The 27,612-nt window shown below is 46.7% G+C and overlaps 1 pseudogene; it reads left to right on the top strand.

Moving 5' to 3' along the window:
• Window positions 1-18,565: 18,565 nt before the first annotated feature.
• On the top strand, window positions 18,566-24,899 carry LOC144133819 (peroxiredoxin pseudogene; annotated as a pseudogene).
• The last annotated feature ends 2,713 nt before the right edge of the window (window positions 24,900-27,612 follow it).

Below are 27,612 nucleotides of genomic sequence, written 5' to 3'. Positions count from 1 at the left end.
GCCTCTGAAGATTCTAAAGTAGGTGTCCAGTCTTACAATTCCCCCCGGTTGAAAGGGCGCCATCCTGGCGGCCTAGGGCGATGTGACGACGGCGGGGTCGTAGTAAGGTTTGAGGCGGGTCGTGTGGACAATTTTGCGGCCTCGGCGGCGATGATCAGAGGATGCCGTAAGGGGTTCGATGAGGTAATTGACGAGGGATGTCTGCTGAAGAATACGGTAGGGTCCCTGGTACTTTCTGACAAGTTTGGAGGAAAGGCCGGGACCTGAGGAGGGTACCCATAGCCAGACCAAAGAGTCATGAAGGAAAGCGGGAGGAAGTGCAGGGGGATCACGGGTGCTTTTCTGCTGCTGCTGGGCGTGAGAAGTGAAGGACCGGGTAAGCTGTCGGCATTCTTCGGCATAAGTTGCGGCTTGAGAAAGAGTTGTAAATTCGGAAGCATCAGGGCGGTAAGGTAGAATGGTGTCCATTGTGCAAGAAGGCTCACGGCCGTACAGGAGAAAGTACGGAGTGAATCCTGTGGTGGCTTGAGCAGCGGAGTTATAAGCGCATGTGACAAAAGGGAGAACGCGGTCCCAGTTACAATGGTCGGAAGCAACATACATGGCCAGCATGTCACCGAGGGTGCGATTAAAACGCTCAACCATGCCATTTGTCGGAGGATGGTCGGCGGAGCTGGTGCGGTGAACAACGTTGCATTCCTGAAGGAGAGGTTCTACAACTTCTGAGATGAAGGCCGGACCTCTATCACTGAGCAGCTCTATGGGCGCACCATGGCGAAGAATGATGCGATGAAGAATGAAGGATGCAATGTCGTGGGCTATAGCGGGTGGTAAAGGCGACGTTTCAGCGTAGCGTGCAAGGTGGTCGATGGCAACGATGATCCAGCGGTTCCCGGTTGATGTGCTCGAAGGGCTGTACTGGGCAAGGCTCGAAGGGCTGTACTGGGCAAGGCAGTGGCTGCATGGGAGAGGCGGGTCAGCGAGGTGGATGTTTTCGTCGTTGGCATGCGGTGCAGGACTGAACGAACTGGCGGACGCAACGGGCCATCCCACGCCAGTAGTACCGCTGTCGTAGACGGGTGAAAGTCTTCAAGAATCCGGCATGAGCCCACTGGGGATCATCGTGGTAGGAAGAGCAAATGAAGGAGCGCAGATGTGTCGGAATGACGAGAAGGCACTTGCGACCATCGGGGGGATAGTTGCAGCGATAAAGGAGCTCGTCTCGGATGGCGAAATGGTGGGACTGACGACGGAGAGCACGGGAAGGAGGTCGAGACGATTGGCCAGATAGGAGATCAAAAAGTCATGTGATCCACGGGTCTTTGCGTTACTCGGAAGCCATATCAGCGAACTCAAACTTCAAAGAAGGCATGGCGGATATACAAGGCGCGGATATACAAGATGGCACAGGGGAACGCGAGAGGGCGTCAGCATCGGCATGTTTGTGGCCGGAACGATAGATAACGCGAATGTTGCACTCTTGGAGTCGCAGAGCCCATCGCGCCAGTCGACCAGAGGGATCTTTCAAAGAGGACAGTCAGCAGAGGGCGTGGTGATCGGTGACAACGTCAAAAGGACGCCCGTACAGGTAGGGGCGAAATTTGACGATCGCCCAAAGAATGGCTAAAGACACCTTCTCGGTGACAGAATAGTTGGCTCCAGCTTTTGTGAGTGTAAGCGACAACATATTCGTCAAAGCATTGCTTGCGTTGAGCGATTACTGCACCGAGGCCGACGCCGCTGGCATCGGTGTGGAGTTCCGTCGGAGAACGAGGGTCGAAGTGACGCAGAATTGGTGGAGTGGTGAGGAGGAGACGGAGCGTCGCAAACGCTTCATCACAGGCTGGCGGCCAGGCCGAAAGGTCGTGGTTGGAAAGGAGCTTGTTCAGGGGGTCGACGATAGTGGCAAAATTGCAGACAAAGCGGCGGAAGTAGGAGCAGAGGACGACGAAGCTGCGGAGGTCTTTTACAGAAGTGGGCTTTGGAAATTCGGCCACAGCTCGCAACTTGGCTGGATCCGGGAGAACGCCATCCTTCGACACGACATCTCCGAGAATGGTGAGCTGCCAAGCTCCGAAGCGGCACTTTTTCATTTTAAGTTGGAGGCCAGCGGCAGCCAGACAGCGAAGAACAGTCTCGAGGCGCTGGAGATGAGACAGAAAGTCCGGGGAAAAGATCACAACGCCGTCTAGATAACAAAGGCATGTGTGCCATTTCACCCCTTGGAGTATGTTGTCCATCATGCGCTCGAATGTGGAGGATGCATTGCAGAGGCCGAAGGGCATGACAATAAATTCATAGAGCCCGTCGGGTGTGACGAATGCAGTTTTTGAGCGATCGGTCTCCGCCATCGGCACCTGCCAGTGACCGGAGCGCAAGTCCAATGAAGAAAAGAACTCAGAGCCCTGCAGGCAGTCAAGGGAATCGCGGATACGGGGGAGAGGGTAAACGTCCTTGCGTGTAATCTTATTCAGACGACGGTAGTCCAAGCAGAGACGGACGGGACCGTCTTTTTTCTTGACCAGAACCCCTGGCCATGCCCACGGGCTGTGCGACGGTTGTATCATGTGACTATGGAGCATGTCCGTTACCTGGGCGTCAATGATGCTGCACTCATCGGCTGACACGCGGTACGGACGTTGGCGCAAAGGGGCATGGGTTCCAGTGTCAATACAGTGGGTAAAGGTGGTGGTGCGGCCGAAGGAAGGTTGCTGGTAGTCAAACGAAGCTTGAACACGCTGCAGAACGGCGACAAGCTGGTCTCGTTGGGTAGACGTCAGGGCGGCGTCGACGGAACGGTGAAAAATATCTACAGGCGACTGATTCGTGAGAGGAACCGGCGTAATGGTCCTGACATGAAGGCCGGCCGCGCTGTCGACGAGGGGGTATGCGGAGGCGGTACCGAGAACGGCCACGCTACCAAGCGATTGGCCACGGAGTAAAGTGGTAGGGCAGGAGAACGGGTTGGCCACATAAATAGCGCTGTAGCGACGAATAATTGTCAGCACAGCATGAGGCAGCAAAACAGGCTTCTGGTCAGCGCATCGTAAAGAGGGGGCATAAGTCACAGCTGCGTCTGAGAGCGCAGCACAAGAAAGAGGCACCAGCATTGAAGAGAAAGGTGGTACGTCTGTGTCCTCTGAGACGACCACAATAGAGGCAGCACCACCGGTTACGACAAAGGCAGCGTCACTGTAGGGCGACAAGTCAAGCTGAGCATGGGTGCAGTCAATAACGGCGTGTTGTGAGGAGAGGAAGTCCCAACCAAGGCTATTGTCGTGAGAGGAGCGGGCGAGGATGATGAACTCGATTGTGTAGGGAACGTTCCCGATGAGCAGGCGGGCGGTGCAGGCGGCTAACGGTCCAATGTCCTGAGCGCTGGCCGTGCGGAGAGAAACGGGAGGAAGGGGCGTTGTCACATTTTGAGTCTGCGACAGAGGGTGTGACTGAGAACCGAGACGGCTGCGCCATTGTCAACAAATGCTTCGATGGCGACTCCTTCAACGAAAACGGTAATAATATTGGCAGGCGCAGAAACAGGTCTTGAGTGAGCCGCTGGTGACGCAGTTCTTGCCTCCGGAACTGCGGTGGTTAGTTTTCCGCGTGGACGGCGGGTTGGCGACGGAGCATTGAAGAACGGGAACGACGGCCAGGGGACGGCGAGCGGTGGGAGCGGGGATGATAACTAGGAGAATAATCCGGAGGCGGCAAGTGTGACGATAGCGAGGACGACGGCAGAAGGTCTACGCCGGCTCACGCCTATAATCGTAGGGACAGTGGTCACGACTGCGTCACATACGAGCCATGTGACCAGCGACGCCACAGGCGTACCAAATAGGGCGGTTGTCTTGTGTGCGCCAGGGGTTGAGTGGCTGCGGCTGTGATCGGGGGCGGACAACCGGACGGTAAGGTGGGGTTGCAGGTCGCTGGGGTTCTAACTGCCGGGTAGGTGGCCTGTAGACAGGGGCAGCAGGTGAGAGCCGCGACCGCACCACGGCATCAGCCTACGTCAGAGGAGCCGCGATCAGGGGTGGCTGAGAAGGAGGTGGCAGGACTTCAGCGACCTGCTCCTCGATAACGCGCTGTAGGTTGGGAGTGAGGGACGGCGCAGGCGTAGGCGGGCAGGTAGACAAAGATAGCTGGCGTGCGACTTCCTCACGTACAAACTGCTGTATACTCTGGAGGAGCGACTGTTGGTCCAGAGCACCGTCCCCTGGGAGAGCCAATTAAGCTGCAAAGTGCGGCATCCTGAAAGCCTGCACGCCGGGTAGAAAGGCGCTGTTTGCGCAGCTCATCGAAGCTTCGGCAGTAGCCGATGACACCGTAGACAGTCTGGGGATCTTTGGCGACGAGCATCTGGAAGGCATCATCCTCAATGCCTTTCATAATGTGTCTGATCTTGTCGGCCTCGCTCATAGATGGGTTGACACACTTGCAGAGGTCGACGACATCTTCTATATAACTGGTGAAGTTGTCACCGGTTTGCTGGGCCCGACTTCGCAAGCGTTGCTCGGCGCGAAGCTTTCGCACTGCGGGACGGCCAAAACCTTCTGTCAGACTGGTTTTTAGAGCTGCCCAGCTTGAGATATCAGCCTCGTGGTTTCAAAACCAGAGATTGGCCATGTCGCTCAGATAAAAGATAACATTGGTGACCTTGACGCCATCGTCCCACTTGTTGTATGCGCTTACGCGTTCATAGGAGGCCAACCAATCCTCCACATCCGTGCCATCTGTGCCGCTGAAGATGGTCGGGTCACGCTGTCGCGCGGGGCCGGAACAGAAGACAGCCGACGGAAGCGATGAAGCGGTTTGGGTGACGGTCTCAGCCATTGCAGAGGTGGTAGGCAATGCGCGGGTGCGAAGCTCCAGGGCGAGGGATCGTTGGCACCTCCACCACTTGTAATAAGAACACAGCACACTACTAATACAGCACACACAGCACACCACAACACAGCACAGTAATAAGAGCACAGCCCAGTAATAAGCGCAGCGTCACGAACAACCAGCGAAACCCAGGCACAGATCAGAGACCGCGTTCAGTCCAGAGCACACACGAGCGACCGAGCGTTTGACGCTCGAGCTTCGGAGTGTTTGGCGCTCGAGCTTCGCAGTGTTCGGCGCTTCTCGTCGTCTTCTTGGTTGAGCGCCAGCCTCTGAAGATTCTAAAGCCCGTGTCCAGTCTTACACATATATCCTTGGTACGTCTGAACAGTTAGGAATTGAAATCTAGATGATAAAGGAGGAATACGGGCTTCAAGATAAAGCACGTTATTGGCCACACATTTTAGGAGGCCAAGGCACAACCGAAGCGCTTCCCGCTCCAAAAGAACAATCGGGCGAATTTGGTATGCAGCCGTACCAGAAAACAGCACAGATCCAAATTCTAAAAGGGTCAGACATACAAAACATATATCAGCAAAAGTTCATCTCTCCGCATTCGAGACCGGGGATTACTTAATCTGCGCAACATGCCTACAGGATGAGCCCCTTTCGCTGCGACATGGTAAATGTGGGAGCGCCACGTGAGGCTTTCATCATAAATTACATCAAGGTATTTTAATGACAACTTGAGCAATATTTTGTCGCTGGTAACTGAAAGACAGATAAACAGAATCTTTGATTTGAAAAACAAGTGCAGCACACTTGTTTACATAGAAAGTTAGACGCAAGCCACACAACCAACTTTCAAGCAAATTCAGGTACGATTGAAGGCGCACGCCGAGAGATTGAATGTCAGCTGCAGCAGTGAAAAATGCAATGTCGTCCGCATAGACGAACGTACGAATGTTTTGATGGCTGGGAATAGAGCTCATTAGAATATTAAAGAGGACAGGCGACAAGACTTCTCCTTGTGGAACACCTCTAGATTGTTTATATCTTCCAGATTTCACACCCTTTAGAATACAAAAACTGTCTGTTTTCAAGGAACTCAGATATCCACGCAAGTAAGTAATTCAGAAACCACAGAGTAGATAATCTTTGCAATAATATGTAGTGTCTACGCTGTCATAAGCTTTCGCTGCATCTAATATCACCAACGCAGCATGCATTTTTTGGTGCCGCGCAAGACGAATGCGACTCTCAAGATCGGTGTGAGCATTCCATATGAAACATTTTTGACTGAAACCAATTTGACAGGGACTAAGGATATTATTACGGCCCACAAACTCCGAAACACGTAGGAGTATGAGCCATTCAATTCGTTTAACAACATTTGATGTCAATGAAATGCGTCTAATATTATCCAGAGAGTAGCCACCACCATTGTTTTTAGGTAAAGGGATCACTTTTGCGATTTTCCACTCAGGAGGAATCCATGCATGTTTGATTGAAAAATTAACCAGCTGCAAAAAGGATGTAGGGGACTCCTTAAAGAGCATTCTTAACATTTTTGATGCTATCCTATCAGGGCCAGGAGCAGCGGTTGGTAACCTCAACACTATCGGGGAAAGCTCGGAAAGGGTAATAGGGAGGACATGCAGAAACTGGTCCACTGACGCAACAAACGCGGAGCGCAAAAGAAGTACAAAGGCGAAACGCTGCTCTAATCCTTTGGAAATTGTCTCAACTGTTTCTACTGCTTCTTGCGGGGTCAAAACACATGAGGGTGACTTTGAGGGTGACTGTCGCCACTTAGTGCTTTTCGGTTTTGACATTTAGAATTCCATCGGCATAAATAGCGCATTTTAGCATACTGTAACCACGTCTCTTGTTTATAGCATCACTCATTGCTGTGCGCCCCAGTTAATCACGGGCGTAGGTAAAATGGTGATCCCAAGGTGACCAAAGTTTCGGTCACGAGACACATTGTTTGTAAAGTCCGGGTCATCAGGCCAGCTCCGACGCGCCGTGCAGTCTGAGCAATCCGCCGCAAGTGTTTGACCGCTATTTGTGCCGAATGTTGTCATAGTGTACGGTCCTTATTACTTCTTGTTGGTGACATTGAAACTAACCCTGGACCTGACAAATTGGATTGGCTGAATTTAAAAACCTGTCTGATGGTCAGGCAGCACTAATCTCTGACGTGCAAGATATAAAAGGACGTATGCTCTCCAGCGACAGAACGATATTCGATTTCAATATCCACCTCACTGAACTCGAAGTACCCCCCCCCCCCATTTCCAGACTCTATCTACAGTTAAATTCGACGTTGAATGCATTCAGTCAACAGCTAGCCAGGCAGCTCTTTTGGTTCAAGATTTACAGCTTCGTCCGGACGATTCTGAAAACTGCTTCCGCAGGAGCAATCTAATTTTCTACGGTCTGCCTGATACATCCCCCCGTGAAACATATGCAGAGTCTGAAAAGATTATCGCTGATCATTGCTTAGAAGACCTGGAAATAGCCTTGGATTCCAAAGAAATAGACCGCGCCCACCGGCTTGGCCGTCATACCCCAAACAATCAACGCCCTATCATTGATAAATTCATATTATCCAAGACCAAAGAAAGTGTTCTATCCAAAGGGACCAAATTTAAAGGAACGAACTTCAGTGTCAACAAAGATTATTTCCGCCGCGTCCAAAATACTCGAAAACACTTGTTGGCATTTGGAAGAAAAACAACTGATTAATTCTCGCTTCGCTATAAGACGCTTCATATCGGCCTCAAGCGCTACGTATTCGACGAAACGACAAACACATTAAGGAAATAGCACAACAGATATCTTTTCGGCGCCGGTCTCCACAGTGCCCTCTACCAGCTTGTCATCCTAGAACTAACTCCCGAGCCAACCTTTCCCTTTTCGTCATTTTCACAAATATACGCAGCTTCCTTCCCAAACGCGACGTTGTATCTAACCTTGTATCGTCGTCCGGAAGCAACATACTTGTACTTACAGAAACATGGCTCAACGAAAGCATCAGCGATTCTGAAGTTCTGCATGATTTGCCAAATTTTCGTCTCTTTCGTAACGACCGCGAGGGTTCTCGAGGGGGGGGGGGGGGGGGGAGTGTTTTAGTCGCCGTTAATCGTGAACTACCATTCTCGCTTTTCAACATCACATCCCACCTTGAAATTATGTGGCTCATTTGCCGCACTGCGCCAATAACAACCCCTATTGGCGTCTGCTATCAACCGCCACATAATAATCCTGACTTCCCCCTTGAGTTTAACAGTGTTTTGCTACAATTAACAACCAAGTACTCAAGCGCGCGAATTATTCTTTTCGGTGACTTTAACTACCCATCTTTAATCTGGCGCCAACCTCACGTTACCGTTTCTCAAGAGCCTCGAGAGTTTGTCAACGTATGTCTCAATTTTAATCTTTCACAGCTCATAACTGAGCCAACACGCATCACAGAGACTTCACAAAACATTATTGATCTCATTCTAACTAGTCGTCCTGAGACCTTAGCTTCTATTACTTACCTGAGAGAAATCAGTGATCACAAAGTTTTTCACGCCTCATTTAGCATTACTCCCGTGCAAAGGAAAATGTTTAAAAAACAATAAAGCTTTACGACAAGGCTGACTACGTAGCAATAAATAATGAAATAAACTCCCTCTTGTCCAGTTTTGAACTTCACTTCCATCAGCGTACAGTCGACGAAAACTGGTCAATTGTGAAACGCAAAATTAGTGATCTAACGAGCAGATATATTCCAAAGTGCACTGTCAACATTGATTCCCAGAATCCTTGGCTCAACAAAACACTCGAAAGAATAAAAAATAAAAAGCAGCGGCTGTACCGTGCAGCGAAACTTAGGCCCAGCTCTTCTGCATGGGAAAAATACTACAGCGCTGAAGATTCGTGCTTGGCAGCAGTGAAAAGCGCGAAACGTTTCTATCTTCACAACGACTTACCCAAAATGATAACAAGTAACCCGAAAAAATTTTGGAACGTGATAAATGCCCAGCAAACGCACGACATCACCTTTACTAATGATAACCGAGACTCTGTTAGTGATGCTCAGTGTGCCGGTATATTTAATACTGCCTTTTCATCAGAATACTTGAAAGAACCTGAAGATCCATTACTTTCACTACCTTCAATTACTGAACTGGCAATACCAGCCATCATTTTTAATCCAAACAGAATTTCGTGCGCAATAGACAAATTAAAAATTTCATCGTCAGCTGGAATCGAAGAAATTAACACAAAGTTTCTCAAAAACACCAAGGACATTTCATCCAAATTTTTCTGCTTGTTCTCTCAGTCACTCGCCACAGGTATCATCCCGGAAGACTGCAAGATGGGGAAGGTGGTTCCTGTTTTAAAATCAGGTAACAGAGACTCTCCACTCAACTATCGCCCCATTTTTCTGACTAGCATCTCTTGTAAACTCATGCAGCACGTCATCTACTCCCAGATAATGCAGCATCTAGACTCTAAATTTTTTCACTCCATCCCAACATGGATTTACAAAAGGCTTATCGTGCGAGAGACAGCTTGCCATCTTTCTTTACGATCTTCATTCCAACCTTGATACTGATTTACAAACTGACGCCATCTTTTTTGACTTTGAAAAAGCATTCGATAAGGTACCTCATCAACGTCTACTCTTAAAACTTTCCAGACTAACCTTGCACCGAGAAAATACTGCATGATTAAAAGAATTCCTCACACATCGTTCACAGTCCGTTAATATTAACAATTACTCCTCTAACCGTCTACCGGTAACATCGGGCGTTCCTCACGGAACTGTCCTTGGCCCCCTCCTAATCTTAATTTATATTAACGATCTGCTAGAATATTTATCATGTCATGTCCGTCTGTTCGTCGACGATTGTGTTATTTATGCCCCAATTATTAATACCGCTGATCAAGAATCCCTCAAGAACAATCTTAACCGCATTCAATCATGGTGCAATCGCTGGTTGATGATTCTTAATCCCAATAAGTGCAAGCTCATGTCTTTTCATCGTTGTCGCAACCCGCATTTATTTACTTATAAGATTTATTATTCTCCTGTCGAATTTGTCCTGTCCTATATTTACCTCGGCATCACTATCAGTAATGACTTATCATGGCGCGAGCACGTAACAAAGCTAATATCATCTGCGAATATAAACTAGGCTTTCTTAAACGTCATCTTCACGACGCCCCATAAAATGTAAAGCTACATGCTTACAAACATTAATCAGGCAAAAACTTGAGTATGCATCCGCCATCTGGAATCCACAGCAAGCTTACCTCATTGACTCATTAGAAGCCGTGCAAAACAGAGCCACTCATACTCATCATACATTAGTGTTTCATCTCTCAAGCTACAGTCCCAATTATACAATATTTCCCTCTGTCGCCGTTTTTCTAGCCTGTGCCTATTTCACAAATTTTCTTATTCCCAGCTCAAACAGCAGCCATACATCTGCGCACCGCCATCACGCACGTCTCACCGCATTGGTCATCCGCTAAAAGTTTCACGCCAACGTGCCCGTACGACTACATTTTCCAAGTCATTTTCCCTCCGAACAGCAAGCGACTGGAACGACCTTCCCCATGAAGTTGCAGCCATCACCTGTCCATCAACCTTCCTAGAAAAAATTACATCCCAACTGTCATCATGAAAAAATGTTTTGCTTCCTCATGTTAACCCTACCCCTTAGTAAAACCCCTTACAGAGGGTCTTTAAGGAAATAAAAATGAAATGAAATGAAGAAATAAAGGGAGCCGATCCACTCAGCACCGCCGGAGAACGTAAGCAGCAGCCATCGCCGGTGGAAGCCGAAGAGGCCTCCAAGATCACCACGACCGCCGACATTGCCTCCCAGCTGCAACCGCACCCTAAGGAGTCCCCACCAGTGGGCGTCGCCTCACCGCAGCGTCCACCACGTTATCCGGAATCGCTTGAAGGCGCCGAGCTATCGGAGCCGGTGTAAAGAAACAGCTGGTCGTGTGCCACTTTCACACGTGCCTCACATTTTTTTACGCTACCATTACTAAAATACCAATAATAACTAGCATTACTAATCATTACTAGCAAACCAAACTTTCCGGCCTGCTCAAGGTCTTGCCGCTTACATTCAACCATGCTCGAGTAGTTTGGTTTAGTTTCGTGTGTTTAACGTCTCAAAGCATCTCAGGCTATGAGGGACGCCGTAGGGAAGGGCTCTGAGAATTTCGACCACCAGGAGTTCTTTAACGTGCGCTGACATCGCACAGTACACGGGCCTCTAGAATTCCGCCTCCATCGCAATTCGACTGCCGCGGTCGGAGTCGAACCTGCGTCTTTCGGGTCAGCAGCCAAGCACCATGACCACTGAGCCACCGCGGCGGCTCGTGGAAAGGAAATGGCGCAGTATCTGTCTCACATCTTGGTCAACACCTGAACCGCGCCGTGGGATAAAGGAGGGACTAAGAGAAGAACGGAAGAGGTGCCGTAATGGCGGGCTCCGGAATAATTTCCACCACCGGGCGATCTTGAACGTGCACATACGGACGCCTTAGCGTTTCGCTTCCCTGGAAACGTGGCCGCCGCGGACAGGATTTGATGAAGGCGGAATGCACAGGCGCCCGCGTGTTGTGGGATGTCGGTGAACGTCAAAGGGAGCCTCATTTGTACGGAGAAACACAAGCGCACAACCAACTGCCAGATTGGACACTAAATTCAGCAATGTGACCGATCTGAGATGTTTGTAAGTCGAGTAAAAATAGTCTGCGTCAAGCCTGTGCATGAGGTTGGAATAGCCATAGAGATACAGAAAGCAATAATGGAGAGTAGCTGATAGCTTTATGCCAAGGTGTGCGGCAACGCACACCAGGCTGCTATGTCTTTTGAGCCAATTTTCGAGCAGGTCTTTCCTCTAGGAGCAAGATTCCCACTGCAATGCGTCTCTGTCTGTGCTGGGCAGTGCGGTCTCTTAGTACTCAAAAGAGGTTGACTCCCGCTATTCTGACGACGCTGTCCCCGCCCCTTCTCATAGGGCAGTAGTAAGATCAACACGGACTCTGTGTTTCCTGTTTGACGCTGACTCCGGTGTTTTTTAGTACAATCGGAAACGAATGTCCATTCGCCCCGAAGTGTCTCGACACGGAGCAAGACAAGCCATGCTGACCAAAGTGCAGTCGGCCCAGACCGGGTTCGAACATAGGCCGGTACAGAAGGAGGCTGTGACATGACGGTTGCTTTTCTAGAGCTGCTCTATTCTGAAAATGCATAGCGCCACTCAGACTGAGTTAGACAGCAAAACTAACTAAGGTGATATTAATATTTACTGGAAAGAGGCTGTTACATAATTACATAATTCAAGATATATATATATATATATATATATATATATATATATATATATATATATATATATATATATATATATATATATATATATATATATTAACGAGAAATCAGGGAATTTAGTCGGCGTTTAACAGTCGCTGGATTGCTACTCTTCGTCGGGAAGGGAATTTGGGAGGTAAAAACGGCAGGAGAGCGGTGCGGGAAATATTAAATGAAAGAAAAATGAAATGGGAGAACATAAAATTCGGCCAATAAATGCCTACGAAGGTGCATCGGAGAGGAATGATACAACAGATGAAATCATGAAGTGAATATCTGAAAAATGGCCTAATAAAGTTCACTGCGAGAAGAATGCGTGGCGGCTGCATGCAAGCTGAAATTAGAGCATGTCAAGATGTCCAATGTCCTTTAAATACGAAAACAATAAGTATTGCATGTCTCTGTTGCCGGAGGCAGGCTAAGGGACCTAAAACACTGCCCATTGCTAGAGACACTGGGGAGAGCTTTTCGATGCACTGTTCATAGTACGCACTCTCGTCAGCATATGCAGGGAACTCAAGCAGGATGTGTTCCACAGATTCGATCAAGCGGCAGTTGTCAGAAAGCGGACTGTTCATTTGACCGAAATGGCATCGCAAGCCGCTTGTAAATGCAGCATTCAGGCGTTGTCGGTGATAAAGTGTTTCCAGGTGGCGAGGAATTCTGGGTGGGAGTCTTCATCTGAAATGTGAGCTGACAAAGTAAAGAAATTGGTATTGATGTGTGGCAGCTCCAGAGCCGATTCATTTCTTCTGGAAGAAACCTTTTAGCCATTGGGGACGCATGACTCATATTTCGTGAAGAAAGCCCGGATGTTTCTGCGATGTTGGTGGCCTTTACGGGCCGCTTCATGTGCTTTTTCATTGGCCAGAATGCCACAGTGTGTTGATATCCTCTGAAATGGTATGCAGTGGCTTGCGGCAATAAAGAAAGGATGTAGATAACCGATGTCAAGCTGATTGCTCTTTATCAGCAGATTTACAGGATATGCAGGGATGCTTTGGATTCGATAAAGGTAACCCACTGGCTGGGGGATTGGTGCAGGACATAGGAAACAGCTTCTTTAATACCGTGAAGCTGAGCTCCGTAGACGAAGTCTTCCGCTACAGCCGGTATGAAAGGATATATCTCTTGTTGAGGGCACATAAATGCCACAGGAAGAAGGTTCTTGAACAGATGAACCGCGGGTGAAGATGTGGGTATGCTTCGTATATTCCTCTGTTAAGTAGGCGAAAGTAGCTTGCAGAAGTGCTGTCTGTGGCATGCGGCTCTCTGCATGCACACCTGGAGTGAACTTCTCCACTTTTAGGGGCGAGAATGTCCAGGGGAGAAAAGCCAAAGGTAGAAGTTTCTGTGGCTGATTTTTAGTAGGGAGAAGTAGAAGCTTGGAGAGCAGCTAAGCCCCATTGAGCAAATACACCGTCTTGGTAAGCTGAGTCCGGGTAAGCATCGCCCAGCTATCCTTAGGATTGATGATTTTAGGATAAAAACTAAGGTTATGAACAATTGCTACAAGCTTAAAGGAGGGCCAATAAGCATTTCAGAGGCCTATTCTAAAAGAGTTCATGACATTCAGAAAAGCCTCTGGAATTCCACGGTAGACGAAACAAAAAGCGGGGTCAATGTAAAGATGGTATTCGATAAGATATGAAGGTCTACAAAATCATTTACTACTCGGAAGAAACTATGAAACAATGGTACAAATGCCATATCACTTTTAGGAGTAGCGATTTTTGCAGGAATACAGGGTCAAAACCGTTCGAAATCATAAGTGTGAATGCCAGAAGCATACTAAATAAACTTGTCGAATTAGAAAGCATAATCATAGAATATAAACCTCACATTATAGTATTCACCGAAACCTGGCTGCATAGAGATATACTCGACACTGAAGTCACTCCTCGTAAATATAATATAGTAAGAAGGGATCGGGAAGACGGAGGGGTCGGGGGGGGGGGGGGGGGGGGTGCGTCAATTTTCAAAGACAACATACCATTTTTTGTACTTCCAGATGTGGATGGCCGAGAAGTGTTATGGGTCAAGATAAAATTAGATAAACAAACAGTCTTCATTGGGGGTGTTTACAGGGCCACATATGCTCAGGTGGACGTCCTGTAAAATGTACGAATATTTATTCACCCTTATTTGCCTCAGGATAGTAGGACCTTATTACTTGGAGATTTTACCCTACCTGGCATTGACTGGTGTTCGCAATTACCTGGAACACGAGAGGTGCCTAGTTGTGAGCAGTTGTTTAAACTGGCTTTTTGACATAATTTAGTTCATGTTATATCTGACTACACAAGGTTATGTTCTACAACATCATTCATACTGGATTTGATTTTTGTTTCCGAACGGATACAAATTTCTATCTGCGAATGTGAAATCCTGGAGGGATTTTCAGATCACAGGATGGCTTTGTTGTCCTTAAAGGCATCACGAGATGTCACAGGCGCTTTGTCCAAAAACGTTTCTTTAATTTTCATGACGCTGATGACACTGCTGTGGTAGACTGTCTCGATTATTCATAAGCAAATTTTAAGTAGCTGTTTGACTCTGAGGCTAATACGGACCAACTATGGGAATTCTTTTTAGGAATTCTACAGAACGGTGCCTTAATCACTTTCTTCCTAAGAAAACTAAGCATAGCAATAAAAGGAGTCCGTGGAAAACTGGAGACATACTTCATCTCATACGGAGACTTAAACGCAAACGTAAGGCGTATTCACGCAAACCAAACCCCGAAATTGAACTATGTATTCGCCGCATAAGCCAGGATTCAAACAGACTTCTTAAGTAATCAAAAGAGATTCTATAACGTGGCGCTCATGAAATGTCTTCGCGAGTCGCGTGGTAAATTCTCGCGATATACAAATCCATCTAAAGCTCTGCACCCTGCTCGGACCGAGGAGAACGTCCATTATCGTGCCGAAAATTTTAATTTGTATTTTTCATCTGTTTACACATGTTAATGGTATACTGCCTCCTTTAATTGCTCAAACTTAAAGACCTCCTATTACTGATAGGAGCATGATATTACTGATTTAGAAATTGTCGAGCAAGGTGTTCTAAATCTGACATCAAGAAAAGCCAAGGTCCAGATCGTATCCCTGACGAGTTTTTATATAGGTACGCTGAATGGGTATCTAAATCCGTGACAAAAATATTTCTGCTCTTTTAGTTGCGAGTGCTTTCCAACTGACTGGAAGCGAGCAAAACTTATACCGGTTCACAATAGCGGAAACAATTCTCTTAGCAATTATCGCCCGATTTCTCTCGCTGGTACAGTTTCGAAGTTGCTTGAACACATCATATCCAAACACCTGCTCGGCTATATCAACCAGCATGATATTCCGTAATATCGCCATCATGGCTTCCGAATCAACCGTCCACAATTACCCAACTGATAGGAATAGTTCATGACCTCGCAGAAACAATAAATTCACGTAGTCCAACAGACAATATATGCCTTTGCGAAAACATTTGGTAAAGTTTCATAGAGAAAATTTTTATGTGAGTTTAATGCGGTCTTTAAAAATCAAACATTAACAAAATGGTTTATGAGTATATATCCTCTCGTGAACAGTATGTAACCGTTAGAGGTTTTCAGTCCAACATTCTTCCCGTTGCTTCTGGTGTACCGCAAGGTACCGTCTTAGGCCCACTCATATTTTTCATCTTTAATAATGATTTACAAAGTAGCATTGATTAAGAATTTTTGCCAACGACTACATGATGTACTGCAACTTAATTTGAATTGACGATCAGATTAAAGTAAATTTAGACCTGCCAATCAAAAGTGAAATGCTGCAACGACTGGCAGATAGAGTTAAACTTTGAAAAGCCTTTGCTCATGTCAGTAACTAGAAAGAAAAATGTGCTTCATTACAATTATCTACGGTTATATGCTCGAAAGAGTCGATCTGTGTAAATACATAGGCATAAAATTTACATCACATCTACGACGGAAAACCCACGTTGAAAATGTCATTTCCACAGATTTAAAAACAATATGGTACCTGCGATGCACTATGCAGAGTGCTACTCCAGATGTAAAGTGCCTCGCTTAAAAAACACTAGACAGACCGATAATCAAATGTGCTAAAATAATATTTGATCATCACAGAGCGACTAATTTTAACAAGCATTATAGGATTCAGCGACTCTCTGCAATGTTTATTTTTATTAAATACCGCCGAAACTATTCTTCAACAGATCTCTCCCAACAAACTCAACTACCAATGCTAGAAACCAGAACCAGTTATGAAAGACTAAAACCCTTTTCCTCAAAATAAATAATTATCTTAAAATAAATAAATCAACTTAGTTGGAGATCAAAACTAATGAAACATAAGACATCGTCATAGTAAGTTTATCCCATACCGACTATAAAAAAATAATTGTTTCAAGTTTGGTTATTTTCCCCGAACAGGTAAAGACTGGAACTTTTTTCCAGACTCTGCTGTTCAGTCGTCATCATGAAGTGAATTTCTAGGCCACTAATAAAATTTCATCAATGGCACTAGCACAGGGCGATGAGGTAAGATTGCTGCTATATAAGATGGCTGTTTTTCTGATTTCTGTGTGATGCATTTTTTGTTTTTGTGTGTATTCGTAGACGATTTTTTGATTGACTAATGTATAACAATGATTTTCAACATGTTGTGTATAATTTATTTTGTTGTTCAGTTTCGTTTCGTTTTTTTCCACTCCTGTTACAGTATTATTTATTTATTTACTATAGATTCTCAAGGGCCCTTGGGTGAGGGTTTTAAATGAGAGTTTCATTTCAGTAATTATGAAATGAAAAATAAATGAAGCGAAATGAGCTGCACAGCTTGGCCCAAGCCAGAGTTGCAGTGAGTTAGGTGGTCACACTGTAGGAAGAGCTTCCTGCCTTGGATGGCATGGCTGAGGTGGGTGTGCACAGTTTCCTGAGAAGCAATCACATCCAGCAGGAGACAGCCTGCTTCTGCTACTGTTCCTGATGCGCTGGAACCTTCTGGGGAGCCAAGGCATATCCGCAGGCAGTTCTACCGCGCGACCTCGACAATAAAATTCACTTTTTTCGTGCTGTTTACGGGAAGACAGCGCGCCCGCTGTCGGGTCCTAACGGCATTAGCGCCGGACGTTTTCACTGCAGCGAACACGTTGGTGAATAAGCTATTGAAAACTAAACATTTTGACAGAGTTACCTGTCTGGTTGCGTTTGAAGACATAAACTGCACATCTCCGACCGAAAATGTTAACTTTAACCCAACGTTTCGAAGCCGACTCAGCTCCTTCATCAGGGGCGACTGAGGGCGGTAGCTAGCGTCTTATAAGTATAGAGGGGAGGGGGGGGGTGGAAAGAAGGACAGCTGTGTCGCGCAAGGCGCGGGGGAGGGGGAGGGGTTTTAGGCTGCAGGCTAGTAACGCTGGCGCACTGCAGGAAGGTGCTGAATGGCGACTTTTTTTCGTTGCGTTGAAGAGCGAAGTCCCTGGGCGTATACTGGGGGCAGGTTTCCTTTTATGCGGTTGATATTGTTCGGGGTGGTTTGGATATGCCAGGATTCCAGAAGGAGCCTCTTGTGGTAATTTGTTTCGGTTCCGAGGATGCAGGTCTCTTCAAAGTTGATTCTATGGTCGGAGTCCTCGGAATGTTCGGCTACTATATTGCGCTCTTTTGCAAATTTGCGGACGTCGATCTTATGTTGCCGAATTCTTTCTTTGAAATTTTTGGTTTCGCGATGTAGATTGCGTCGCAGTCGGCGCATGGAATATGGTAGACAATGCCTTGGGCTCTTTCTCTCGGCGGCCGGCCTTTGGGAACCGGTAGGCAAAGCGCAACAGTGTTTGTGGGCTTGTGCGCAACCTGGAGACCCGATTTTCTCATGATTCGGGCGATGGTTTCGCTGACACCGCCGACATAAGGTAAAGTGACGTATTTTGGTGGTGGCGTTTGTCTTTGTGCGTTGATTTCTTGATGAATGTTGTGTTTTCGACGTCGAATGGTTTTTTGAATAAAATCTTTTGGGTAGCCGTTCATGATGAGTTTTTTTGAATATCATGCGTTGTTCTTTTTTTCTGTCAAGTTCTGTGCTGCAGTCTGTCTCAGTTCTTCTTAACAGCCTCTTCACCACTGATGCTTTATGGACTGTCGGGTGGTTCGAAGAGAAGTGATGATTTGTTCTGCGATGTCAGCGCACGTTAACCTCAAGCAGCCTAAACTCACCTCCAGCCATGCAGTATATGCACCTCAAACAACATGTCTCGCTACGGGCCGTTAAACTCCAGAGTTTAGAATTTCCAGTTTCCATTTCACACTCCGAGTGGCTGTTCTTTCTGCTGCCTGTATTCAGGATCAACACTCCTCGCAAGGAAGGCGGCCTGGGCCCGATGAAGATCCCTCTTCTGGCTGACAAGACAAGCAGGATCGCAAGAGCTTGCGGCGCCTTGAAGGAAGCCGACTGTGTCCCATTTCGTTTGGTGGCTGTGCTGTGTATCCCACCCAACTATTCCGGACAAAAGCATTTTTAAGAGCGTTGCCCCTTCACGTTTCTCGATTTCTTGGGGCCTGCTAACGACTTCCTTCGGCGTGAAATTTTCGAAGTCCGAGAAATTCAAGATGGCGGGCCACATAGTAAATCGATACAGCAATTCAAATGGTGATTAAATGGTGACGTCATTAGTCTATAGAATTGTTGTTAGCGGCTATTTATTAATAAAACTACAATGGAAGGAAAACAGTTGCTAGCAGCGGCAGCTGCCATCGAAACCTGAAGCACCTGAGCTGCGACTACGAGGATTAAAAAAAAGAGTTCAGTGTGGCACTTTATTGACCTGAAGTGAGGTGAGGCGAAAGCGTTTAGCGCTGTGTTGCTGCTTGTGTCAATGATGTGTGGTTAAGAAGTTAATTAAGAACACAATTGTTTGTGAATCTTAAATGCTGGAGACACTGGAGGGCGTTTGGGAGGCATCCGTCTGATTCGACGCGTTTCCGCAAACACTCTCCAGCGTCCAAGACAAGGAGAACTGCATTTGCGTTGGCAGGAAGTAGCGTAGTCGTTAGCACGCTTGGCTGCGGAACGCAAAGATGGTGGTTCGAATCCAATCGTGCACTAAATGTTTTTTTCTTATCGAGTCTAAGAACGTAACGTACTGAAGGACGGTATGACGTCACTTTTGTTGTCGTGACTTCCGGTTCGATGTAACGGACGGGCAGGATCTCGACCATGAGTATGGGCCATTAAAGGCTTTCGCCTTGAAAGAACAGAAGAGGGAAAGAAATGGGGAGCGGTAGTAAGAAAGAATAGGGGTAGGGGGTAATATGCACTATGCACAAATATAGAATATGAGTCTATTGAACTGGTACTTCATTGCTGAGGACGCTGATTTTGTGGGGTCATAGTTAACTAGTCACGTGACTATGTCTAAGCGCTTGTAACTTAGTAATGCATGAGGTCATCATAAAACGAATTACATATTTGGAATCCTCTAGATGATTGGAACATGTTAGACACCAATATTAACTAATCCAGTTAAAATTTATTTATCATTTGACTTAAATGTAATTGCTTATAATTAACTAACCGAGGACGTCATGATCTATTGGCATATTCGTAACGGGCTCGATGGGTAGAACATTTGCGGTATCAATATCGTCTACTTAGGTTAATATTTTTTATGGTTAGTCTTAACGTGGCGGCCGGGACGTCAGCAGTCGGCAGCTCACAAGGCGGCAGGCGCCCGCTCGCCGTGTGGTACAGAAAAGTAGGCTAATCACGTGGTAATACATCGCATGGACGAAAGATTGCGCTACCAAACAGCTAACTCTCATTGCTTCAACGTCTTCCAGATGGTGGTGGCAGAATTTTTTAACACGGATGACTTTATAAGCGCAATTTTTTCATATACTGTAAGATTTCAGTCAACGCCTCCTCTAACGATGCGAGGCAGACGGCTCGCTCCCCCATTGTTGGCGTTCCGCCGCGGAGTTGCACGCTTTCACCGAGAGGTGGCACCACGCTCTGACGTTGTTTCCCGCGGCGCTTCGATTGGTCGGGAAGGGCCGTTCCAATGGGCGGGGGGGGGGGGGGGGGGGGGGCGGGGGCCCCCCAGGGACTTTTCGTTCAACATTTCGGGCATTAAAATTTAACCACTGGTGGTGGCTGCTAGCGGATTATCACTTGTACATGTTAAAGATATTTCGCATCAGTGTCAAGTATATTATAAAAAGCTTGCAATACCGGCGCGGCACCATGCAGGAAGAAGTGCGATCGGTCTGTTTCGATAGACATGCAAAAGTGAAGGACGCCGCGTAGTAGAGACTCAAGCACGCGTATAAACTGTGTTTATTTCACCCTTACCGGGACCAAGTAAAATGATTACGCGTTGTCTACTTCGTTGTGAAGAACAACATCACGGCTTCACAGAGTTGGCCGAGCTATAGCTTCAACACTTTGCGGTACAATGGTTTCCGCTCAAGAAGCGTTGTCTCCTGTTTCTGTCCGTCACTACAACGGGATAGTTCGTGAAAATGGGCTTCATAAACTTCTTTGCGATGAGATGCAGAACCATCTTTCTTTGATTTTCGTCGCACTTTTCGCAACGGAGCACAGGAAGTTCCATGAGAGCCGGGACGCTTCTTTCGACACAGACTTCTAACGGCTTAGCAATATAGCTTCTTTTGTTGAGCACGGTATCAGCAATTCTCCAAAGCCCTCTCAGAACATTTACCAGCTCCTCGCTTGGGTAGTAAAGTCCTCCTCGGTCCCGGTGAGTGATGAGACCGTGTAGGGGATTGTTCATTCTAGGTGCCTGCAGGTGCGAAATGCAATTTCCGCATGGTATTCGCTCACTTGCTGCGCGAACGATGAACCCTCCTATTAAAGCTGCACTGGTCACCTCTGGGTTTGAAACGAGCGGCATTCTACTGACGCTTTGGTCATGCAGTTTCTCCTCTGCTACATTAAGAATCTTCTCCGTCGCTTCATTGAGCGGGTGGTAGTGCTAGTTGACTGGAACTAGTTTTTTGGCTGAGAAAGAGGATGAACTCGGCACGTTTCTATCACTCGAATCATCTTGAGCATCTTCTCCAGCCCCATATACAGCACTTTTCACATCCATCGCATATATTGCATCCGGCACTTCTACGCAGGAATCCAAACAAGGATTCAATTGGATCATATGACATTTTTCTCGTCAACATAAACTCAAACTTTCTGACAAGAAGCAGGTGTCGAATGCACTCGACATTCGACTCCGTTGTTATCACGAGTGCTTGGTAGGTTTCCTTTGTGAGAAAGTTGTCAGGTTTGCTCTTCTTTCTGATTTCTTTCATGTAAGCAAGAATTTCGAATTCAAGCCATCTCAGTCTCTCATCATCAACTGATGTGAATTGACGTGCGTCAGGATCATTTCGATAAATGCGTTTTTGACAGTTGCTCACATCCATGAGAGTAAACCACTTCTGTTTGACTTTCATGAAGTATATTTTCGGCCCTGCTGTAGCGAACTCTGCATCACAAGTACGGCCAGCCTCGTCCTTCAGGTAGCCTAACGCTGCTGTTACTGGAGCGCTGAACAACTGCACGGCTGACCGCACGTACATTTTTTAAATGTGTGAGGGATACAAGTGCTTGCGCGTAAGGAACCGTATCGGCTGTATTGTCGAGTGCTGTTGCATTCTGTACAACGTCTTCAATTACTTGGAACATATTTCTTGCGAGCCACCAATATCTTTCGCCAGGAATCGCGATCTTATATTTTTCACAATGTGACTTTGGTCGAAGGCAAGGAATAAAGGTTTCGTGGGATTACAGGGATGAGGAGCAAGTGCTTTCGCCTCCCCTTTTCACAATATATCCATCGCAACGGCATTGATCCGGTGGTTCTCGCTGACAAGACACCAAGACATCAAATCCCGCATCTTCTACTTTTCGGATGACGTGGCGAATGCAAGTGGCGAGCTGTTCGCCGATGCATCCCTTTGTAGAAAAGTAAGCAACAGGTATTTTGAAATTCCCACGCACGCCGCTAAGCAGGAAGCACAAGAGAGAATTAGCCTCAGTGCAGTTTTGAGTGCAGGAACAAGGTGCTGTAGGTCAGAACTGAAATCAACTTCCCCAACAAAAGCGTTTCTTTGCCTGAAATTCCAGCTTTTGTTGGATTGCCATTTCATCCACAAGTCCACATGTTTAAGCCTCCAGGCTATGTAGCGATTCAAGTTCTGCTTGTAGCCGAGAGCGCACGAATTCACTAAATCTGATTTCTCCAGATATTGTGCCAATATATTTCTGCAGGGTATTTCGAAATGGAAACTTCAACAGCTCCTCGGACCTTAGATGTTCATAAGCCTTGGCGGAGAAGTTTTTTTAGAATGATGCAATGCCTCACTGTTTGCTCTGACCACGGTGGCCGTTTCGTCTTGTAGCTTTTATCTGGTCCAGAAGAAACGTCGCCTTCATATTTCTCTTTTCCGCATCGGATGCAACTTCCAAAAATGCGTTCACGTAGCTTTCCTCTCTGAGTTTTTGAAGCTCTTTCTTGTAGAAATCTACAGTCCTCTGAAGCATTTCATTCCTTTTTTTGAGTGCGCGCTCTTTTTCCCTCCATCGTTTCCGTTCGACAAAAACGCTTGAAGAGCATGCTGTCGTGGATGTCTGCACGCAGTAGCAGCGTGTTGCATAAACCTGCGGCAGCTCTGTAAAACTTAAAAAATTAGCATCCGCCTCACCAGTGTGCTTACGGCTGCCTTGAGCGTGCACAGTGTCTGGAGTTGCTCCGTTGATTGAGGAACACCACGCTGCATTTTCATCTGCGTTGATCAAGGCACACTCATATCCATCTTGCCTTCTGTTGTACAGAGAACGTCCACTTTCGTTGCTTAGAGAGGCAATGCTTGATGTAGCCGTTCCGCTGGTACTCCCGTCGATTGAGCATATCCTTGACGAACCGTCTGTTTAAGCCTCTCGCTTACGTTTCCGAATGCTGGCATCACTTCTTGTGGTTGCGGGGAGCCTTTCTCATGTACGAAGGGTAGCCACAGAAAATGCTCGGCACAACGCCTGGTTTCAGCTGCTGGCTCTTGTAATTATCTTTGAAGTCCAATGCGTTGAAATGCAGGCTGCACACTACCGAACAACAAGGAAGTAGAATTTGGCTGCCAGTTCTTCCTGGAAATCGCTTTGAGCCACTGTGCACGTGCGTTGAGGTCGGCGGGTATCTCGTGAAACGAGATACACCTGGCTCCTATTTACGCTGACTCTGCGTGCACAAAGGCACGCAGCAGAACCGCATAATTGCAGTGTTTGGCATTCGAGAAGCCTCGAAAAGCTTGGAACAAGCAAGCGCACACAATAAGTACACCGCAGCACCACGTGGGAACGCAGTGTAAGACATCAGCGCCGCTAGCGGCCGCCCTGAGAGAGTTCGGCAGTGCTCTCGGAGCCTGTGTGAGAAGCATTTAGTTAAATGAGGCGTTGTTTCAGTGTAACAATTAACATATCCACCGATCTCCCTTCGGCAGGCATGCATTTGCTTGCTATGGTCACGGAGTGGTGACTGCAGTCCGGACAAGTGGTCCGGAGAGCAGAAAGGCTGCGAAAATGGTTCCTGGCCAAAACTCTTTATTTGGGTTGACTTGCGTTCACCATGGACTGAATCACTCGGCGGCGGCGTAGCAACAAGCGTGCTCGGCGGTCATCGAATAGAATCCACGCCGCTGTCGGCCGTGCTCAATTTGAAGCTGATAGCGAACTTTCGAGATAAAGCGTCGAAAGTTACTAGAATATTCTGCAGGAAGAACAACGTAGCAAAAGCTCCGCGCGTATAACTCAAAATAAATCTCGTCGCGTCTCGCATCGTAAACAAAGCGATAAAGCAGCGTTCCGGCAGCTATGAAAAATGAACAAACACAGCAAAGATTCGCGGCACTATAACGTTTTTGATGTCGCCAGAAACTCTCCCTTTGGGTTTACAATGCCAGTCTTGACTACACGATGCTATCTATGGAAAACCTTTACTGAAAAAATATTTGCTATACTTTGAAAGAATGGACCCTTACCTTCAATATTCCTATAACATTACCTTACAATATTGCCATTAAAATTTTTTATCCAAGGTATCTGGACATGGCCACGATTCTGCCTCATAAAAAATCTTTTGCAGGACAAACTTTGATGCAGCAGTGAGTCACTGGGCAGACGTTTGGCGATCATTCCTTCATTTTTCACCGTAATTCCTCCGCATTCTTAGTACTCACGCTGTGTTACGTGCCGTTGTAAATTTCGCTGCCCTCTTCATCATCGACGGCAAGGCTATGCTGCGCCAGATCCTTATGAATGACCTTCCAGTGGGTCGCTCTGTTCAAGAAATACTGCGCCTTGCGCAGGATTTCCAACATACAGAGAAGTATGGAGAAGGTATGTTTACGCTTCTTGCACGACCCCTAAAAATCTGTACTCCATTGGCATGCTGTCCACTCTGGCACAACTTTTTTCTCTGCTCCTGTCCAGTCTGTCCAGCCAACTGGAAACCTGGCGGTGACACCATGAAGCCAGACCTCAAGGACATCAACGCCTTCTTTGCAAAGAGCGAATCAGCCCCACTACTCCAACTTGAAGCCAAAGCCAACTGCCGTTTCCAGGGGCCTATTGAGAATGGAGATGAGTGGTACTCCTGCAACCCGCCATGGAAATAAATAAGAGACATAAAGGCTTTGGCGGGAACTCTCTGTGACAAACATGGTAATGTTTGGCAAGCCAACGAAGTTAAAGTAGCCCAAACCAAAATGTAAAGAACAAATACTAAATAAAAGGGAGAACTTACATTGCTCAAAGCATTGCATATGGTGTAAAAAAAAAAGACGCGTCGATTTTTATAAGTGAAAATCAAGCGTATACAAACTGGTGGCTAAAGGAAAGTACACTGTGAGAACTTTTCCCAGCTTCAATGACTGACCACCGGGGCGGAACAAAAGGTAATGCAGTCTACACGTGGACGCATGTTTTACTCATAAAGGCGTTCCTAAAGAAAAGTTTTAGCCGAAATCTAAGTAGCTATGTACAACAGCGTAGTATAAACAAGAACATCTATACGTTATCTTTTTAAAACTTTGGTCGTTCAGTGCTTGTACCCTGTGCAAAACTCGTGAACACAACAGTAAGCGACCGAAAATAAAAGAAAGATTAAAATTGAGAGCATCAAGCAGAATGCGCCCAGAACGAGCTCTTCTGTGACGTCGCTCGGCGTACGGCCGGCTGTGACGCTAGGGCGATAGCTAGCAAGGAACGCCCGCCGCTGTGTATACGGAAAATAGAGCAAGACGCAAGGAAGGAATTGTTAGATATAACATATCAGCACACCAACATGGACAGAGCAGTCTCAAAGTACATGACCAGACGTTTATTTCTTACTCTCCCGTCCACCGAAATGCCGATCTTCGTGTATTTTCGTGGTTATTTTGAGGCGCTGACCTTTGCAATTATACACCGCGCATTTTAGTGCACATTTGCGGCCGTTCTAAGATTCTTTCCTCACTGAGTCTTGTAATTCTGCCAGATATTATTATCGATTTTGATGTAAAGAAATCGAGCCCAGAAGGATGTATTTCTAGATTATTCTGAACTAAATTTTAGCCCTGCTGCAGCCGCGTCAAGCATATGTCGCTGTGAAAAAGGCTCAAGTGAAACATCGATGCCAGTTTTTAGGCAACGGGGAGTCAAACTACCCAAAATGATGGGTAGGTGAATTGAGACAGCAGTGCCGAGGTAGAGAGAATTTTTAACAGGGCCCGTTCGCTGGACTTCAATGACCAGCCGCTGGTGCTCCTTCCTGCGACACAGCTAGAAGCGCTTGGCGGCACAAGATCGCCTTTTCCTCCGTCGGCGGAAGTGACAATGAACCGACGACTGGGGATAGCTGACACAGACCTTTTGCAGTGGAAGCGCTTACTTTGATGGAGCGATACAGGGACGGTGAACAACGCTTACTTTAGGGTTTTATTTTTCAGGCGGGAAAAGCTTTTGCAGAAACGGAACAGAATAGGCACACTCAGTTATGGCAGTTTTGATATGAGCTAGGCGTGTTCTTTCCTGGTGCGTTTAACGAATGGGCTGCTCACATAATGTTTTATTTTTCAGGCGGGAAAAGCTTTTGCAGAAATGGAACAGAATAGGCACACTCAGTTATGGCAGTTTTTATATCAGATAGGCGTGTTCTTTCCTGGTAGGTTTAACGAATGGGCTGCTCACATAACATTCTTTCATTGTAATCAATATGATGACAATCTCGCTTTCTTCTCTCTCATTTTGTCTCTTTCGGTTTTTCAGTAAGTTCTTTTGCTGAACATCGCTTTGCATGTTTCCTTTTTCTCTTTGTTTTCCGGGGGCACTAATTCATGTGCGCCGCCAAGTTGCTGGGTTGCGTAATATTGCCGAATGCATGCTTGTGCTCATTCTGCCTCTCATTTAGTCATCTGCCTGTCTGGCCAAGGTACTGCTTCTTCCATGTGAGTGGAATCCTGTTCAAAAAAACTTTCGTTTGGGCGAGTTCTGCATTAAATCGACTATACTTGCGCAAAAATGGAGCAGAACAGAGACGTGACTACAGGACAGATCGTAAACTTCCAACTGGTTTTATTCTTGAGACACGTTCGTATATATACCCGGGCGAAATTACATTCATTTACGAGTATCCGCAATATACACGTGCGCACGCAATCAGCATCACCGCGCCCAACAAAATATGATACGTCCAAATTTAAACTTTGCTATGAAGAGAAAACCAGAGGTTCTTTCCCGCATTAAAAGGCCGCAGATGAAGAAGATGAAAGAACTAGACTCTCAAACACGTACACACAAACACACGCAAGCACGGCTGTGCGCGGGCAGACACCCATACACACCTACACGCACATACGCACACGTGCAGACGTAACAATCTTTATATAGCAAAGCCGAGTGATATCTAGGCAACTAATAACAACGCAAAAGAAACAGTCGGCCTACAGTACGACCGATATAAAGCAAGTCAAAGGGCTAAAATAATCTCATTAAAGCAAACAAAATGTGGGCAAAAACCGCGTCAGTGATTAAACACGCAACCATTGCTAAGCCATACGCGCGTGTCATACGGCAGATCACACATGTCCTTCTAAAAAGGTGATTTCCTTGTTCGGAGTGCCAAAGAAGTTACACTGATACATTAGTCACCGGTGTTCCTTATCAGAAAGGAATCGATGAATTCTCTCGCCACTTTGGTTCTGACACGTGGTAGAATAGTAGTGCCCCTACACAGTAGTTTGCTTATGTTAGTCATTGTATAATCATGGAGGTCGCCCCTCTTGTAGTTTTGTAGCGGTAGCTACATTACGGTAGCATTTCGAGCCTTCAGCGTGGCGATGCCGTAGCGGT

Source organism: Amblyomma americanum, chromosome 5, assembly GCF_052857255.1.
Source record: "Amblyomma americanum isolate KBUSLIRL-KWMA chromosome 5, ASM5285725v1, whole genome shotgun sequence".
NCBI classification, from domain to species: domain Eukaryota; kingdom Metazoa; phylum Arthropoda; class Arachnida; order Ixodida; family Ixodidae; genus Amblyomma; species Amblyomma americanum.
This window is presented reverse-complemented; position numbering and strand designations above follow the sequence as displayed.